General features: G+C 33.7%; 2 pseudogenes; both read right to left on the reverse strand.

Moving 5' to 3' along the window:
* Nucleotides 1-6,590: 6,590 nt before the first annotated feature.
* Nucleotides 6,591-8,368, reverse strand: LOC116144343 (annotated as a pseudogene).
* A 6,126-nt stretch (nt 8,369-14,494) lies between these two features.
* Nucleotides 14,495-16,544, reverse strand: LOC116144344 (annotated as a pseudogene).
* Nucleotides 16,545-17,892: the final 1,348 nt, after the last annotated feature.

The following is a 17,892-nucleotide window of genomic DNA, read 5'->3' on the forward strand; positions in this document are numbered from 1 at the left end:
AATTGATATGAGTTTGTAGATGGTAGAGTGAAACTTATTTTTATGCTACATGGCATCCTTGCATTTAAACATTTGCATTTAGAAAGAATTATAAGCATGAAACCATCAATATGCATATATCTCCATAAGAGCATGAAAAAACACTAAAATATGTTAAAGAGAAAATAGAAAGAAACTAGAATATTAAAGATATTCAAATCTGAATTCTTACTTAAAGAAGTATAAAAAAAATAAAAAGAAGAGAAGGTTCTTGCGATAGGGAGCTCGTGAGTGACATAGTCTCACATGCACGCCGCCTTTAGTGGCGGCCTCAGAATTTAGAAAAAGGAATTGTACAGTCCGTTAGAAGTGCGTGTGGATGAGGACTGTACCAAGAATTAGAAAATTCACTCACACGGCTAAGGCTCCAAATCCATGCCTCAACCGAGTACGATCGGCAAGAAAAGAATAGAAAGAAAGAAAGAATAGAAAAGAAAGAAAGAAAGAATAGAAAGAAAAACTAGAAAACAAATAAAGAAATAAAGAAAAAAGAAGCAGGAAACAGAAAATAGAATAAGAAAAATAGAAAAGAAAATGCATACTTTATGCATTTGTGCATTTGCATCATGAATATGCATAATACCATGCTCATTATCATGAGTGGTAAAAAAATTAGAAAACAGAGAGAAAAACATAGAGCCAAACTGAGAAAGAATGGGAAAGAACAGAGAAAGAACAGAGAAAGAACAGAGAGAAGAACAGAGAAAGAATAGAGAATACTCGGGAAATGAGTTGTAAGGAAAGAAAATTCAAGATTTAAGCAACAGAGAGAGAAGGGTAGCATAGCAGGTTTACTTACTGAGCAATTAGTGCTCACTCCATTTTTTTCAATATTTTTGTAGGTAATAGGTGAGTTGTGGTCACCCGGAACGTCACGCAGTGGAAGGGTTGGGCTACACTGTCAAGTTGCTATTTTGAGTATATTTTGTAAATTTTTGTATGTAAAGAAAAATTAAATATTGGCCCATACTTTATTACTCGTTTATATATGTATTTTCATATATATATTTTTAATGAGTTTTATTGATTATTTTACGAGTATACTAGCTAGAAAGAAAGTATTACATAACATAAAAAGTTTCACATGCCCATTGGGAATCTATGGGTTCAATCAATCCGGAACAAGTTAGGCTGAGTAGTCTAGGATTGGAAAAACATCTTGTACTGAATACCATCAGGGAGGATTATAAGTTTATTGAGTTTGGAATAAACATCAAAACCTAGAACCATATCTTTGCTAGGTAAATTAGAACCAAAAACTTTGTGAAAAATAAAACATTCTAGAAAAAATTGGATTTTAATGGGTTTGCTGACCAGATAAGTAGTGAAAGTTTCACTATTAGCACTATAGAAAACTTCTTGATGAGGTTTCCCTCGGAAGGATGGGAGGATCTTTGGATTGATGATAGTGCAGGTAGCACTAGTATCAAAAAATGCTATAACAGAAATAAGATTGGAATATTTAGTGGGGAAGATTTGGACTTTTGTTGTAGGTATGTGAAATGAGAAGGCTAATGATGGAAGAGATTGTGGTATTTGTTGAATATGGTCCTGGTTATGTGTTATGTTTTATGTCCTTAATTTGTTATGTGTTATGTTTTATATCGATGATATTCTCCTCTTCTCAAAAGATGAGGAATCTCATGTTCATCTTCTTCGAAAATTTCTTGATATCATACACTCTTATGGTATTATGCTCTCTGAGAAGAAAATGCAGCTGGGTCAGACAAAGATGGATTTTCTTGGTATGGTCTTTGCTAATTGAAAATATGACCTCTAGACTCATATTGCTAATGAGTTACAAAAGTTCCCAGATGTTCTCATAACCTAGAAAAAAATACAACAATTCTTGGGAATTGCCAATTACATGCGCAGTTTCATTCCCAACATTTCTCAACTCACCTATCTACTTTCCCAGATGCAGAAAAAATCCTCCTTCATGGTCTGCCAAGCAACCCAATGCAGTCAAGAGTCTTAAATGCAAATGCTTCCATACACACTGCATCAACAACATTATCATTCTACTTTCAAGGAATTATTAGCAGTAAAAAATGCTATTGAGAGGTTTGAATTTCATCTGGTTGGACATTATTTCTTTGTTGAAACATATATGAAATCTTTTGATCAAATGCTCCGACTCAATAAGAAAAAAGTTCCACATCAGCAATTACTCCTATGGGCAGAATGGTTCAACAAATATTCTTTCATCGTCCAGCACATCAAAGGTCACACCAATATCATTGTAGATTATTTGTCTAGACCAAAAACTAAACAAGTTTGTTTCATGAACCCTAGGTCAAAACCACTCCCTTGTTTCATGTATCAACCACTAATCCAGTCCAGTTCTTGTTCATCTTCTTCTTTACCAAACCATATGTCGGACACACCTCTTGAATTCGATGACCCATTAGAACTCATACCATTGATGAAAATGTCACCCCTTCATGTTTTCTTATTAGATCCAATGAATTGAAAAGTGTGGACAATCCATGTATGATATGCTAGATGTCCATCCAGATTACCCCTTTTCAAAAATCTTATGTTTACCTCCTAGTCCAGATATCATATTTCTAGAAGAATTATTATGGTTCTTTTGGTATATGTTACACTAGTACCACATTGCAGTTAAATTCTCAGTCCATTATATGTTGAAAATGATTTCCCAGTATCAGACATCCTCAAGCTCTGAGTTACACTTTTTGATGACTTTTCTCGAATGGTTCAAAACCCTGGAAAAATGGAAGCTTGTGTTTGCTCATCAACTTGCTCGATACAGAGGTCCTATGTCAACCAAAATGGCATGGTCCATCATGTTTTTTCATAGACACCACTCCATCAGATCCGATGGCCTATGTTTTTTACAGTATCAAGTCACATTTCATTGATCCTATCCATATGATCTCGTCCATAATATGTTCGACCATCCTCTTGAGATTAGGTCAATTTAGAAAATTCTTTTTTGCGATGATGCCCCGTGGGAACGCTTTCCTCCAGCCTACACTGAGATATTACTCCAAGCCAAAAAACATGTATAAGTGCCATCACTGCTCAATTAAATGCTACTTCAGACTATCTAGAATGGTGGTGCCTAGATTCTTAGCTAGATACTGTGCAGGAAGAAGAGCTTCAATAGTCTCTTGATTACTATCTTCATAAATCCAAGCAACATCAGTACATGCATGCACCAAGTACCTCTGCAAGGTAGTCATCTCAGTCTCCACACATTTCTCTGGATACTTGATGAGAATGCAAAATGTCATATTTTTCCCCCTTTAATGTCTATTCTTTTATACTTATTTGGTGTCTAAATGTACTCATTATTATTTTATTTTGATTTAGGGTGCAAATGGAGGCGTTAAATGCAAAACGAAAGTAATTAGGTGATTTCAGACAGTTTCAACATTGCTTCGTAATCTGGGCACAACTCTCTCATCCGAGCTCCGATTGAGATGATTCAAAATGTTGTGGAACACCAAGAAAGATATCTACAACTTTCATGTTTTGAGTTTGGAGAGATACCCGCTGCATCAAGGTTGGAATTGGGCTTCAAGTTGACACACCTGCACTGCTAACGTTTTGGAACATTCTACCTTATCATGCAATTCAAATATGCAGTTTACTATTGGAAGTTTTGAAGATCTGGTGCACGAAAGTTACAGATGGAAACACCACTTTCCTAGTTTATTAGGACTTTATTTTATTTTTATTTAATCAGATTTGATAAATGTTATTTTAGGATAAAACTTGAATATTTTAGGAGATTGAGTAGAATTCAAAGACTTGAATTGGATATTTTAAGAGGGAGAGAGATCAGATTGGACAGAACACACAGCTTCCTTCTCCTCTTCTTTCTTCTTCTCTTTTGAGTTTTTCATGATGGCCATGAGCGGCTAAATTTTCATAACTTGGTCGAAGGAAACGAGGCCTCGGAATAATAAAAATGTGAGATCTAATCTGTTTTTAGTGTTCAATATATCTTTGAGTATTAGATGTTCTTATGCCTATTTTCATGATTGTCTCATTTAATTACTAGGAGGCCTACTATTTATTATTTGTTGCAATCTAGCGTAAATAGATGTCAAATCTGTAATTGTTTGATCCTCTAATTTGTGAGTAAATAAGAGTTAAGAATTTGCTGCGTCAGGAATTATTAAATCTTAAGAAAAACACTGACTAAATTAAATATAATCGCTTGTGTTTGTGTTGTTTAGCTTCATCGATCTCTCTAGTTCTTAGGCTGCTACTAGATTAAACCTTTAGCGCTGTCTTGGGTTGTTTAGTAGTAAGATTAATTAGATCGCTTGTTCTAATTAACTACAACTAAGGAGAGATAGAAAATAGTTCCAACGTGAATATTCAAAGTGAATTGATATATACTTGCATCTTTGATCAGTGTAAAATTCCGATGGTAGATGTTGATTGACAAGGTTTGTTCTTTTGATTGATTTTGATAATTTAATTTGAATTGTCTCTAGTTGTTTTCCTGAAACTGTTTTCGTTATACTCAAATCCCCCCATCCTTGTTCACGTAGCATAAAAATAGGCTAGACACTTCTGTGGGAACGATCCTTACTCGCACTACAGTATTCTTAGACTTTATTTTGGTTGCCTGCGACAGCACACCAATACTCACTAGATTCATCTTCCGACAAATTCCTACTGACTAGAATCAAGCAAGAGTGTCTCAGTTTCTAAGATAAAGACTCGTGACATGTTAAAACTTGTCAGATAATTAAAGTCTAGTGTCTTAAAATAAATGCTTATGTCCTTTAGTTTTTTCGTAAATAGACGTGGACTATATGAAATTTGCAACTCAAGGCAATAACCCTTATTAAGATAAAAGAGTCAAATATTGTAGGCAAGGTTAATAAATGTTAAAAACAAAAATCCAAAATGTCAAATATGTCAAACATATATTAAATATCTTTAATGTGTATTAAATGTGATGTCTATATTTCTCTATAAATAAAGAAACTTCTCTTCCCGTTGGAGGAGGCATTGTGTAAAATCTAAAATATTTACATGTTTTTTACATTGCTTTCCTGTTAAAAATCTCTTACATTTTCTTTAGCATACATTCTCTCTTGCATATTTCTCTTTTGCACATTTCTTCATTTTCCTTCATACTTTTAAACCTTTCAACCTCAAGGGTGTAGTAATATTCTGATAATGATAAGAATAGCAAAAAGATCTCATATATATCTTCATTTGTGTTTAAAGTGTTTTTTTTTCGCAAGCCTTTTAGATATGTTAGAAGATATGTGAGTATGTGTTGTGTGTGAGATAAGAGGAAGGCTTGACATGATTTGACATATGTTATGTGATCGCTTTCATGTAAGTTAGTTATCATAGTTCCCACATGCATAAAATCTATAATCTTCCAGCACCATCTCTGAGATCTAGTAACCCTTTTGGTTCATCTATTTTAATCAAATATATGTCAAAAAGCGGAGATAAGATTCCCCTTTGTTCAATGGAATATGGATTTTAATCTAGCTACCTACAAATAAATCAAAGTACACAATTTAACAAAACTACTACTTCATCTTGAGCTTTGCATACATTATAAATATTCATTATTTAACAAGTAAATGTTTTAATTTATACAAGAAGAGTAAGATTATAGCAAGGTACTTAATATATCCTTGATTCATAAGCTATCATCACAATGCATATTAGATTATAGATTGCTAACAGTGAAATATTTCGCAGAATATCACAAAAAGTGAAAAACCTTAACTATCATTGATTTAAACCAGAATCATTGAATGTAATGAGCTAAACTATTGACAATAGTTACAGTTCAAAAAATGACTTTCGATTGAAACATTGTCATAACAGGGTAACTCTGCATTTGCATTCGTCATGCTCAGCAGACTTTCCAGCAAATATTAGCCAGTTTCAAAAATGTCATACAACAATAGAAAAGTTGAAAAGAAGCAACATGTAACAAAACTATAGAACAGTTAAAGATGCAATATACATGAAAAATAACCTAATGCCAAGCTATGTCGCATGCCAAACATGCCCTAAGACCACAACATTAACCATCCTTGTCGTAATCATGCTTAAACACTAACAAGTAAATAAAAAAAACAAAAATAAGAAATAGAAAGGTATACCACTTAATTGTACAAAGGCTCCACTTTGCACAATCTATATGTAAACATGAAAACCAAAACAAAAAGGCAATCAGGATCTGAAAGTTGATCCTCTCTTCAACAATTTGATGCAAACAGAATGAGACATTGCAACTATGAAAGCGCATGAGATCATTGTAATAGGCGATGTAAGAAAGTATCAAAATTAAATTATAATAAGCCATTAAAAGTTTAATTTCAAGTAAAAGATACAAATAGAGAAAAGCAACAATAAAAAACAGTTGCAGCTTGAATAGAGCAATTCAGTTATCAGGTATGCAGCAAGCCTGCAGAAATGCCAATATACTATTTTTCTCTCTCAAACGTTCAGATGCCAAAATAGTGCTCTCCAATTTCACCGTTAGATCTCACCAGCATTGCTCTCTGGTTTACAAAACCAAAATTCCCAGCATCACTCTTTAATTTCACCAAACTAAATTCTCACCAGCATTGCTCTCCGATTCATTAAACTAAAATCTATCCTTACTCATTTGTGGGACTGGAGTTTTTCTGCAGCAGAAGCATATGTAAATTTGCTTTTTCATTCAATCCCACATCTTTAAATGCTTGCAAAAGCTGTTACAAGCAGATATATCAAAGTCTGATGTGGTAGATTTTTCCATTGGTCAATAACTTCTTCAATTTCTTTCAGAGCCCAAGCATCAAATAAGAAGAAAGAATGCAATATAGTTTCTGCTTGTCATTTTTTGTTAGTTCACTTAAGGATTTCATATCTGATCGATTTTAACTTTGTTTCCCAAACCTGCATACAAAAATATAAGGAAGTCATAAGTAATCCTTCTCTTGTGTAATACTTTTATCTGCTTCAACCAGAGGGCTAAACTCTGCATTCACAAGATGGCTGGCCTTAATGTATATCCTGACAAGGTTGATGTAATTCAACAAACTATCATTAGAACAGAGTCATACTGATTTCATCCAGAATCTTTCAACTTCATCCATGTTAAGGGTTGCAGCAAGAAATAATCCACAGATTGTAGGTGAATATACAGGCCACATTCTTCGCTTAAGGTCTTCAACAACTAAAGCGACCTTCTCAACTTGACCAACTGACATGTACAAAGTCATCATCTCGTTATACATAAGGGCACTGAATGACAGGTTTGACTCCTTTATTCTTTCATAAAATTTCTCAGCCTTTTCGTCAATTTCGCCCCAGATAAGAGTGGAGGAGAGCAGTACAGGTTTCACTAGTATTTGCAGGGAGCTGTAGACCTTCAAAGTAGCGCTCAGCAGCATCAAATACAAAAACTTTGTCATCAAGTCGATACGAATAGCATAGTCAGAGTCTGATAACGCAAACTCTTCATGAGTAAAAACCATTAGATATCTGCGACTATCAGTTATTAAACAGAATTGCTAAGAATTTCAAAGGATAATATATCTTCTGTACAGCTAGACGCACGCATTTTATAACAGAAACGAGTTTAAGAAATTGCTCCAAAAATAATGCTGGGTTGGCAAGAAAATAATCATGAAAAAATAATTTAAACAAAAATACAATAAGTAATTGAAAAAGCTTCTCCAATTCAACCTGTCTTATTCTTTCACAAATTAGATAGTGATGTATGCAAAGTAAAAATCACTCAAAACAACTAGTAAATATAGATAGTGAATGCGGCCGGTACCATTACTGCCACAGTACATCAGCAGCTCCCAACAACTGAACATGATTTCGGAACATCTCAGATCAAAATAGCGTTTTGAAAGTTAAAATGCTAGAACGGTAATGACCCATTAAAAAAGAACTGATAAATAAAATTTCGTAGCATTTATTAAAAGAAACCTCGGAGAGATGTTGTAACGCTGAGATTTTCTGAGTTCTTTCTGAATCTGTCGAAGTCAAACATGGTTGTTTTGTTCCTTCAGTGACCCATTTCTTAATAACGTTAATCACGCTCCGTTTGGCAGTCTGAGCCTGAAAATTCTAGTTTTGAGATCATCTTTTCCCGGAGCTCGAGTCTCTTCAAGAACGTCACTTGCCAAAACTCCAGAAGACAGAATCTTGAGTGAGAGATTCCCTTGGAGCAGGCGTTGTTCTTGATAATTGTAATGCTTGTTCTGCATATTGAAGAAAGATGTTGGAGAAAGATAATGAAATCGGGAATCTTAAGCACAACTGAATATGCTTACCGTCGAAGACTGAGAAAGAAGGAACGAGCAGCCATGTTTGCAAAGTGACGTCAAATTCGGCAGGTGGATGGGTTATTTGCTTGTTTTTGTTTTCTTGTTGGGCTGTGCAACGGGCTATTCATCTAAAAGGCCCCACACGGGACACTAGACTAAACAGCCAGCAGTTCAGTTTTCTTTTGGGTGAGCTATAATAGTTTAATACCTCTATTACAGAAGCCCATTTCTTAGGACATCTCATTCATATTTAAAATTAAATCTTTTCTAGACACTCATGAATTTCTTAACTGACTGCCCCTTTTTTTTTTTTTTTTAATATCTTAAAAGAGTTAACATTTCAATCCTTCACTTATTTGTTATACCCCCACCATCATATTTATAAAATTTTAGATAATCAATTTGAAAATTCATAAATTAAAGCTAAAAAAAATCCTTATAAATAATCCCAGGAACATAATATAGTTAACATCATATATATATATATAATATATATATATATATATATAGCTTCAATAATTTGAAAGAAAATAATATCAATAATTTATATGTAAACAATTAAAAACTACAATTTTGTATTACTGTAACTTGAATATCTTACAGCAAATCTTTCCTCCACTAAACTATCTTTTGTTTAAGAATGATTTGAGATAAAAAAAAAAATTATGTGATAAAAGTGAGGTGTGAAATTATTTGTAAAGATTATGAAATTGAAGTTAATTTTAATGTTAGTATAGGGATGAATTTGTCATTATAAAATATATTAAAAATTAAGAGATATTTAGTTCATTAGTGGGGTGCCAATAGATCATTCATTTATTACCCATCTTTTTAGGGAAGAGATCTTAGCGCCCATCAAATCAATCAATGATTCAATATACCCATTGCTTAATACCTCAATATATATATATATATATATATATATATATATATATATTTTTTTTTTAAATCCCTTTAATCCTATTTAATACTGAAAATAATTGTTAATTATGTTATTATGGTTTTTGTTTGCACCCTTTTCCCAAGTTTTCAAACATTAATTAGGACTTTTGTTTACACCAACTTTTCCCAATTATTAAAAACTTTTTTTTTTTTTGTTTATACTTCTTTTCCCAATTTCAAATTTGAAACTTACTTTTTCTTTAGACTCATATTCATTATGTTGTGTCATAAGATTAAACTTGTAAAAATAAAAAACATTTAAAAGGGGGATACTGATCAATTTGATAGAGGCTAAAAATCACTTCCCATTTTTTTAGTGTTATTATTCAAACCAATCTCGACATGGAACGCCCCACTTGGGTACGTAGTTTAATTTGTTGTATTATTGATGTTATTGTTTTGTCCTCATTTGAGTTGGTTTGTTTTGTATAGTTTGGTTGACCTTGGTTGAATTGATATTGTGAGTTGGTTGAGTGGTGCCCTGAAATTTGTAAGGTTGGAAATTTTTGTGTACAAACTTCGCCAGGCGAGAAAAAGCTTTGCCGCGCGAGGAAGTCCTGCAACCTAGGTGTAGGTTCTGTAAGTTTTCGCCGGGGGAGAAAAGATTCTTCGCGCGGCGAAGGGCTGACAAAAATGTTTATTAAGTTTTAGAAAATTCTCTTTGGGGCACAATGACCATTCTACCCTAATAGCAGGAAAATGGGGAGTGAAATGTAAGGAAATTGCATGGAGAATAGTTTAAATGGGGTACATTTGCAAAGAATTAAAAGGGCAAAGGTGAAATCCTAAGAAAAGTAAGGGTAAAGGGAAAAAAGTGTAAAATATGAGTAATAAGGGTTAAGTTTTAGAAACCCTTTCATTCTTCTCTTCCACCGCCATACTCATTCACCATTTCTCTCTACTTTCCATCCAATCCTTCAAGGTTTTTAAAGGGTTTTGAGTAGTTTTTGGGTAGAGAGGTGATTTAAAGCATCCTAAGGTAAAGACCTTTATTCTAGATGTGAAATTTAGCTATAAAGGTTAAGTCTTATTGGTTATTGTTTAAAAGTTAGAGAAAAGACATCTACAAAGGAAAAGAGAAGTGCTAGTGGAATCACACCAATCAATAAGTAAATCCAACTCAAGCTAAAGTTTAAAATCCTGAGTAGAGATTTCTTTATGCATGTATAAATGATGCTTGTTGAGAAATTGAGTAGAGATATATGTTTGTTTGTTGAGGAATTGAGTTGAGAGAGTATTAGGTTGTGGTGTTGGATATGCTCTCTTTATGGGAAGTGTTAAGTGTGATAGTTGAGATGAATTTGAGGAGATTGAGTAAATATTTGGGAGTGTTCTTCTATGATAGGAGTTATGTCCATAGAAGGGAATTTCTTCCCATTGGATGGTTACAAAGAGAAAGAAAATTGTAGTTAGAGAAGAGGTTTTGTATGCAACATGAGTTGTTTGAAAAATGCTAAGAGAAGTAGAGAATGAGGATGAACCTTAATTCTTGCAACATGCATTTGGCATTTCCTAAGTCATAATGAGTATGAACATCCATAGCATAATTGTGCATTAGAAGTAGCTTGAGAAAGAGTAGAGAATTCTACACTATGAGTATTAGCTTGAGAAAAGTAGAGACCTTTGTGCTTAAACTACTCTAAGAGTAAAGAAGAGAATAAGTAGGTGTGCGTGGGGAACCGTGAGGGTGAGTAAAGTCACGAGAGTGGGTGCTTTGTGATCCCAGCAGTGCCTCCGTAAGATGAGATCGTGACCATCACGAAGAGTGGAACATGAGGTTCCACCGTGCCTCACGGTAAGAAGGGGCCGTGACATTCGAGAGATAGAAAGAAAGAATGTACACTTACATGGCCAACGGTTCTGAATCCATGCATAATATGATCCAATCGGTATAGAAATGAGTAGAAGTCACGTAGAGCAGGAGAGTTCCTGGTCGTGCCTTTGGTAAGATGAGGCCATGACATTCCCATGAGGAGAATGGGAAAACAGAGAAACAGAAAGAACAGAAAGAGAAAATAAGTAGAGTCACGAAGAGTGGGTTGAGTCCCCAGCCGTGCCTCCGGTAAGATGAGGTCGTGATATACACCAGAGAGTATATAGAAAAGAGTATGAGAAACAGAAACAGGAAGAGAACAGAAATGAGAAAAGAATAGCGTAAGGAAAGAATTAAGAGAAAGAATTACGGGGATAGACGAGTAGAGGATTTACTTACTGAGCATTATTTTGCTCACCCCGTTGTTTTTCTATGTTTTTGCAGGTTCTAGATGAGGACGTAGTCAAATGGATGTCGGTGGGCGAGGAGGAGTAGTTACACTGTCCACCACACTTTTCAGAACTTTTGTAAAGGATACTGACTTTTGTAAAAGAATATGTATATTAAATAAAAGAAAATTTTGGGCCCAACTATTTTTATTAATGTACTCGTATGTTATTATACATATTTTTATAAGATAGTGGTATCAAGCAGTTATTACATTTTTGGTATCAGAGCAGAGATTTTGGGATTTGACAGTGTACTATTCTCAACGCTATGACGTCCGATAGCCGACTGTGTGAGTTAATTCTTTCCTTACTGTGAGTGTTTCTCGAATTGATCAAATGTGGTTGTTTTATAGATGAGGCGTAGAACCTGAAATCATGGTAAAGGTGTGATGAATGAGGGAGAACCTTCTAACCCACCATAATCTACGCCTCCTCCCTTGGATGAAGCTAGAATTCGGGGAATTGTACAGCAAGTTATGGCAGAAAGCCAAGGGAGAGTTGAGACCCCCGTGTAGGTACCACCGACTACTAATGTCGGAAGAGAATAACCGGTGCCTCCCCTAGTACATAATAGAGTTGAACCAATTTATGGTCTTCCCAATCAACATCAACTGATGTGTGTTTCCTACAACATGTTATATGTAGCAAGTATACTAGTCGCTCAAGTAATAAAGTGATGAGTGAGTATCATTCCCACGAGGATTGCTAGCTAAGCACTAAGTTTCCTACTGTTCTCAAGTTGGAGCAATCGACTTCTTTTGGATTAATGGGAGCAAATTANAGCTTCATCGATCTCTCTAGTTCTTAAGGCTGCTACTAGATTAAACCTTTAGCGCTTGTCTTGGGTTGTTTAGTAGTAAGATTAATTAGATCGCTTGTTTCCTAATTAACTACAACTAAGGAGAGATATGAAAATAGTTCCAACGATGAATATTCAAAGTATGAATTGATATATACTTGCATCTTTGATCAGTTGTAAAATTCCAATGGTAGATGTTGATTTAGACTAAGGTTTGTTCTTTTGATTGATTTTGATAATTTAATTTGAATTGTCTCTTAGTTGTTTTTCTTGAAACTGTTTTCGTTATACTCAAATCCCCCCATCCTTGTTCACGTAGCATAAAACTAGGCTAGACACTCTCCGTGGGAACGATCCTTACTCGCACTACTACATGTATTCTTAGACTTTAATTTTGGTTGCCTGCGACAGCACACCAATACTCACCTAGATTCATCTTCTCGACAAATTCCTACTGACTAGAATCAAGCAATGAGTTGTCTCAGTTTCTAAGATAAAGACTCATGACATGTTACAAACTTGTCAGATAATTAAAGCTCTACGTGTCTTAAAATAAATGCTTATGTCCTTTATGTTTTTTCTGTAAAATAGACGTGGACTATATGACAATTTGCCAACTCAAGTGCAATAACCCTTATTTAAGATAAAAGAGTCAAATATTGTAGGCAAGGTTAATAAATGTTAAAAACAAAAATCCAAAATGTCAAATATGTCAAACTATATATTAAATATCTATTTAATGTGTATTAAATGTGATGTCTTATATTTCTCTATAAATAAAGAAACTTCTCTTCCCGTTGGAAGAGGAGGCATTGTGTAAAATCTAAAATATCTTACATGTTTCTCTTACATTGCTTTCTTGTTAAAAATCTCTTACATTTCTCTTTAGCATACATTCTCTCTTGCATATTTCTCTTTTGCACATTTCTTTCATATTTCCTTCATACTTTTAAACCTTTTTTCAACCTCAAGGGTGTAGTAATATTCTATAATGATAAGAATAGCAAAAAGATCTCATATATTATCTTCATTTGTGTTTCTAATGTGTTTTTTGTTTTCGCAAGCCCTTTTAGATAATGTTAGAAGATATGTGAGTATTTGTTGTGTGTGAGATAAGAGGAAGGCTTTGACCATGATTTGACCAATCGTTATGTTGATCAGCTTTCATGTAAGTTAGTTATCATAGTTTCCCACATGCATAAACTCTATAATCTTCCAGCACCATCTCTGAGATCTAGTAACCCTTTTGGTGTCATCTATTTCTAATCAATATATATGTCAAAAAGCGGAGATAAGATTCCCCTTTGTTCAATGGAATATGGATTATAATCTAGCTACCTACAAATAAATCAAAGTACACAATTTAACAAAACTACTACTTCATCTTGAGCTTTGCATAATTATAAATTATTCATTATTTAACAAGTAAATGTTTTAATTTATACAAGAAGAGTAAGATTATAGCAAGGTACTTAATCATTCCTTGATTCATAAGCTATCATCACAATGCATATTAGATTATAGATATATGCTAACAGTGAAATATTTCGCAGAATTATCACAAAAAGTGAAAAACCTTAACTATCATTAGATTTAAACCAGAATCATTGATAATGTAATGAGCTAAACTATTAGACAATAGTTACAGTTCAAAAAATGACTTTTCGATTGAAACATTGTCATAACAGGGTAACTCTTGCATTTGCATTCGTCATGCTCAGCAGACTTTCCAGCAAATATTAGCCCAGTTTCAAAAATGTCATACAAACAATAGAAAAGTTGAAATGAAGCAACATGTAACAAAACTATAGAACAGTTGAAATGATGCAATATACATGAAAATAACCTAATGCCAAGCTATGTCGCATGCCAAACATGCCCTAAGACCACAACATTAACCATCCTTAGTCGTAATCATGCTTAAACACTAACAAGTAAATAAAACAAAAACAAAAATAAAGAAATAGAAAGGTAATACCACTTAATTGTACAAGAGGCTCCACTTTGCACAATCTATATGATAAACATGAAAACCAAAACAAAAAGGCAATCAGGATCTAGAAAAGTTAGATCCTCTCTTCAACCAATTTGATGCAAACAGAATGAGATACATTAGCAACTATGAAAGCGCATGAGATCATTGTAATAGGCGATGTAAGAAAGTATCATAATTAAATTATAATAAGCCATTAAAAGTTTAAATTTCAAGTAAAAGATACAAATAGAGAAAAGCAACAATAAAAAACAGTTGCAGCTTGAATAGAGCAATTCAGTTATCAGGTATGCAGCAAGCCTGCAAGAATTGCAAATATACTTATTTTCTCTCTCAAACGTTCAGATGCCACAATAGTGCTCTCCAATTTCACATAGTTAGATCTCACCAGCATTGCTCTCTGGTTTCACAAAACCAAAACTCGCCAGCATCACTCTCTAATTTCACCAACTAAATTCTCACCAGCATTGCTCTCCGATCTCATTAAACTAAAATCTATCCTTACTCATTTGTGGGACGGAGTTTTTCTGCAGCAGAAGCATATGTAAATCATTTGCTTTTTCATTCAATCCCACATCTTTAAATGCTTGCAAAAGCCTGTTACAAGCAATATATCAAAGTTGATGTGGTAGATTGTTTCCATTGGTCAATAACTTCTTCAATTTCTTTCAGATGCCCAGCATCAAATAAGAAGAAAGAATGCAAATATAGTTTCGCTTGTCATTTTTTGTTTAGTCATCCTCAAGGATTTCCATATCTGATCGATTTTACTTTGTTTCCCAAACCTGCATACAAAATTATAAGGAATTCATAAGATCCATTCTCTTTGTGTAATACTTTTATCTGCTTCAACCAGAGGCTAAACTCGCATTCACAAGATGGCTGGCCTTAATGTATTCCTGACAGGTTGATGTATTCAACAAACTATCATTAGAACGAGAGTCACTACTGATTTCATCCAGAATCTTCTAACTTCATCCATGTTAGGGTTGCAGCACAAGAACTAATCCACAGATTGTAGGTGAATATACAGGCACCACATTCTTCCGCTTAAGGTCTTCAACAACTAAAGCGACCTTCTCAACTTGACCAACTGACATGTACAAAGTCATCATCTCGTTATACATAAGGGCACTGAATGACAGGTTTGACTCCTTTATTCTTTCATAAATTTCTCAGCCTTTTCGGTCAATTTCGCCCCAGCATAAGAGTGGAGGAGAGCAGTACAGGTTTCACTAGTATTTGCGAGAGCTGTAGACCTTCAAAGTAGCGCTCAGCAGCATCAATACCAAAAACTTTTGTCATCAAGTCGATACGAATAGCATAGTCAGAGTCTGATAACGCAAACTCTTCATGAGTAACCATCCATTCAGATATCTGCGACTATCAGTTATTAAACAGAATTGCTAAGAATTTCAAAGGATTATATCTTCATGTACACTAGACGCCAAGCATTTTTATAACAGAAACGAGTTTAAGAAATTGCTCCAAAAAATAATGCTGGTTTGGCAAGAAAATATCATGAAAAAATAATTTAAACAAAAATACAATAAGTAATTGAAAAAGCTTCTCCAATTCAACCTGTCCTTACTTCTCACAAATTAGATAGTAGATTGTAGCAAAGTAAAAATCACTCAAAACACTAGTAAATATAGATAGTGAATGCGGCCGGTACCATTACTGCCACAGTACATCAGCAGCTCCCAACAACTGAACATGATTTCGAAACATCTCAGATCAAATAGCGTTTTGGAAAGTCTAAAATGCTAAGAACGGTAATTGACCCATTAAAAAGACTGATTAAATAAAATTTCGTAGCATTTATTAAAAGAAAACCCGAGAGCATGTTTGTAACGCTGAGATTTTCTGAGTTCTTTCTGAATCTGCGAGCTCAAACATGGTGTTGTTGGTTTCCTTCAGTGACCCATTTCTTAATAACGTTAATCACGCTCCGTTTTGGCAGTCTGAGCCTGAAAATTCTAGTTTTGAGATCATCTTTTCCCTTGGAGCTCGAGCTCTCTTCAAAGACGTCACTTGCCAAACTCCAGAAGACAGAAATCTTGAGTGAGAGATTCCCTTGGAGCAGGCGTTGTTCTTGATAATTGTACTGCTTGTTCTGCATATGAAGAAAGATGTTGGAGAAAGATAATGAAATCGGGAATCTTAGCACAACTGAATATGCTTACCGTCGAAGACTGAGAAAGAAGGAACGAGCAGCCATTGTTTGCAAAGTGACGTCAAATTCTGGCAGGTGGATGGGTTATTTGCTTGTTTTGTTTTCTTGTTGGGCTGTGCAACGGGCTATTCATCTAAAAGGCCTCACACGGGACACTAGACTAAAACAGCCCACAGTTTGATGTTGTTCAAGTTTCTGTTGAGTGAGCTATTAATAGTTTAATACCTATTACAGAGCCCATTTCTTAGGACTCTCATTTCAATATTTTAAAATTAAATCTTTTTCTATGACACCTCATGAATTTCTAACTGCCCCTTTTTTTTTTTTTTTTATATCTTAAAAGGTTAACATTTCAATCCCTTCACTTATTTGTATACCCCCACCATCATTATTCTTATAACAAAATTTTAGATAATCAATTTGAAAATTCATAAAAATAAAGCTAAAAAAGAATCCTTATAAATAATCCCAGGAACATAATATAGTTAAACATCATATATATATATATATATATATATATATATATATATATATATTAAAATAGCTTCAATAATTTGAAGAAAAATAATATCAATAAATTTATATGTAAACCAATTAAAAACTTACAATTTTGTATTACTTGTAACTTGATATATCTTACAGCAAATCTTCTTCCTCCACTAAACTATCTTTTTGTTCTAAGAATGATTTGAATAGTATAAAAAAAAAAAAAAATTATGTGATAAAAGTGAGGTGTCGAAATTATTTGTAAAGATTATGAAATTGAAGTTAATTTTAATAGTTTAGTATAGGGATGAATTTGTCATTATAAAATATATTAAAAATTAAGAGATATTTAGTTCATTAGTGGGGTGCCAATAGATCCATTCATTTATTATCCCCATCTTTTTAGGGAAGTCATCTTAGCGCCCATCAAATCAATCAATGATTCAATATACCCCATTGCTAAATACGCTTCAATATATATATATATATTTTTTTTTTTAAATCCCTTTAAATCCTATTTAATACTGAAAATAACTTTGCTTAATTATGTTTACTTATGGTTTTTGTTTGCACTCCTTTTCCCAATTTTAAACTTAATTAGGACTTTTGTTTACACCAACTTTTCCCAATTATTAAATAACTTTTTTTTTTGTTTATACTTCTTTTTCCCAATTTCAAATTTGAAACTTACTTTTTCTTTAGACTCATATTCATTATGTTGTGTCATTAAGATTAAACTTGTAAAAATAAAAATACATTTAAAAGTGGGGGATACTGATCAATTTGATAGAGGCTAAAAATCACTTCCCATTTTTTTAGTGTTATTATTCAAACCCCAATCTCGACATGTAACGCCCCACTTGAGGTACGTAGTTTAATTGTGTTGTATTACTTGAATGCTTATTGT

Source organism: Pistacia vera, unplaced genomic scaffold (genome assembly GCF_008641045.1).
Source record: "Pistacia vera cultivar Batoury unplaced genomic scaffold, PisVer_v2 Contig441, whole genome shotgun sequence".
Taxonomy (NCBI): Eukaryota; Viridiplantae; Streptophyta; class Magnoliopsida; order Sapindales; family Anacardiaceae; genus Pistacia; species Pistacia vera.